Consider the following 3,159-nt stretch of genomic DNA (forward strand, 5'->3'; position numbering starts at 1 on the left):
TCTTTATAAAATCATCATCATTTAATTAGTTCACAGGCCAACTACTATTTACGTAATTTGTCTAATTTTACATTCCATGCAAACTAAGCTCATGAATAATTTCCAAATCACACATAAAACATATAAGACTTACATCGATAACTAATGGCTCTTCAACTTGCACTTTTAAATTAGTCGAACAATTACTCATACCATTTATCAAGCATTCATAATCTACCATTCAATTATCTATCTGAAGCACTAATAAAAGTTCCAAATCAAATCAATTAAAGAGTCCATAATGTCCAATTACAACCCAACAACTATAACTAGTTCTATTTCTAAATCCCATATTTTGGTCCCATATTGCCTTCCTCAGTTTGATTTGGAAGCACATCAACATACCAAGGTATAGCCTCATTATGGATCACTTGGATGGCTCACTTCCCCACCTCTCCACAAGCTAAATCACTACAATGATATAAAAGAGTAGGTGAGCTTTTGAAAGCTCAGTGAGTGCTCAAACATATTACAACTAAACACATCAGTCAGATTAGGTGAAATAGGCATACTTAAACGATTCACTTTTTATCAAAGCTCACATAAGATAACAGTTCACACAGTTCATGTATAATAACATTTCATTCAATATAATAATTCATTCATACCACATCGTAACTCAATATCTCAAATAATGATAAATTGACATTTTTGAGATTATGAAACATATAGGGGACTTTATCACCACCTATAAGTGGACTCTATCACTATACATTAGATAAACGGATCTCCTCATAATGCCTCACTTTTGGACACAAAGTTCTTTACGTTGTCTCCGATTAAGTGTAGCACGAATGCTCACACTCTCCAACACTCTCAACTCATAAAGCCCTACGCTGTCTCCAAAATTCTTATTTTAGTTTCTGTTAAATTATGACATAAATGTGTATTTGCTTTAGTGGTTAAATGTTCTGGGAGTGTCTGAGAGGTCTTAAGTTCAAGCCTTAGCTTTGGCAAAATTTGGAATTTTTCTAATTTAAGCCTTACCCTTGCTCAGTAGGTTTAAGGTTAATTGTCGGTGAAATCACAACAGAATGGGCCTGTTGGTCTGGTGGTTAAGAGGAGTGTAAGGTTTGCTGCATGTCCTATGTTTGAGTCCTTGCATAAGCTTAGATGTTTATATTTTTACTTAGGTGGTTGAGGAGGTGTTTGAGTTGGACTAAAAGTCTGAGTTGTGGGAGTAGTGGAGAGATTTGAGGGATATGAGGAGTTAAGAGTTATCCTCATTTTGTTTCTTTTTGGTTCTTTTTGAAAAAAATCTCTCACCTTCTTATGTTCTGCTCTCCATCTTTCTACCGTTTTTTCCTTTAGAATCTTCCCTTCTTTCTTTGCTTTTTGTTTCCCTAAATTTATCTTTTCACTTAGTAAAGTGGTTTGCACTGGTACGGGATTGGTAAGTCTTCTATTTATGTCGTTGCAGTGGTTGCATTATAATTGATTAAGAATCTAACTTCTATTACAATTGATGGTGTAAACGAAGGTCGTGAACAGTGAGACTTGCTATTTCAGTTTAGTAAGGGTTAACGAAGGTTCTTCGTCGGTGGTAAGTTGGGTTTCTGTTAGTTCACTTTTTTCGTAATCCGTTAATCAATTGCTAAATCGATGTTGGTTAATCTGGTTTTTAGGTTTTAAGAGGCTTAGGAGTTGTTTCACATTGAACCAATACCAGGTGTATACCCCAAAATGCAAAAAAATAGGGTTTCGATGAAAACTAAAAACCCCACTGTCGACGCCACACGGGCGTGTGGTTGCCCGTGTGGTAGGCTGTGTGCCATAACACGGGCGTGTGATTGACGAGGCTAGGTCGTGCACGCGGGACACGACCGTGTAACGGCCAGGTAGGCCGTGTGCGACACACGGGCTAGACTGATTTGGGCTATGTGGGCCCACATAGGTAGTCTACACGAGCATATGGAATTTTGGGCCAGGCCGTGTGATCCATATGGCCAAGACCAAATTGGGTCACGTGGGCCCACACGGGCAAGCCACATGGGCATGTGAGCCCATTTAACTGAAATGTGTTCTAAGGTTGCACGGGTCGCCCAAGTCAACTGTGAACCTACTATAGGGTCGGTAAGTACTACTTAGACCCTAAATGCGTGAATTGTATGTATGATGATTATATGCATGAATACTAAACTGTATGTATAACTGGAATTCGTGTATTCGCATGTCATACATTCTATGTTGCATTGCATTGGGTTGGGATGTTGATATTTGGAGGAAGTGCACTGAAAGGCTCTTAAGCCTATTATCTGGCAGCTCAGCTACAAATTACTGATTATGTGTCGCATTCGGTACTACTTGGAGTGTAAGGATGGGTGGGTGTTTTAAACCCCACATGGAGTGTAGGGATGGATGGAGATGGTGTGTAGAGGGTGGTTGGGTAGGACTCTGTTTACTGATTGATGCATATCTGATACTGAAACTGAAGTGGGCTACGGCCCGAACTGCTACTGAGACTGAAATGGCCTTAGGCCCATATTGCATTTGATTGATAACTGTTGTTTGACTGTATGTATGTTTTCTATGGGGATTACACACTGAATTTACGTAAACTTACCCCTTTCTGTTTTATCTGTACAAGTAATCCCCAGACTTAGACGGTTCGGTGCAATGAGAGACTCAGCGATGACCACAAGTTTATTGAATAGTTCTTATCTCTTTAATGGTTTTAATTCCTATTTGTTTTTCTGGTATTTTTTTATGTAATTTGGGACTTTTTGGACTGTTTACAATTGTTTTGGGATTTTAACTTTTTTTCACGAACTGTTGAACTGCATCGAAACTCGGTTTTATTAAACGTAACGTAAAAGCAAACGATTAACTGTAAACATTACGGTTTTGAAAGCTTTCGCTACAAAAAAGGTTTTGAACGATCTAAATTAATGAGAAAACGATTTTGAATTTGATGAGAGATAAATAAAATATAATAAGCAAGAACGGTTTTGACTTGGTAATTCGATTTTAAAATTCCATTCCATGTGACATCGTCAGATACGGCCATAACGTCTAGGCCGAGTTTGGGACGTTACATATTTGATTTCGTAGCACTTGGATCAACTAGAAAAAATGAAAGGACTGATGGCAAGTAAAAATAACTATTACCTCGTTGGTCGA

Source organism: Gossypium hirsutum, chromosome A01, assembly GCF_007990345.1.
Source record: "Gossypium hirsutum isolate 1008001.06 chromosome A01, Gossypium_hirsutum_v2.1, whole genome shotgun sequence".
NCBI classification, from domain to species: Eukaryota; Viridiplantae; Streptophyta; class Magnoliopsida; order Malvales; family Malvaceae; genus Gossypium; species Gossypium hirsutum.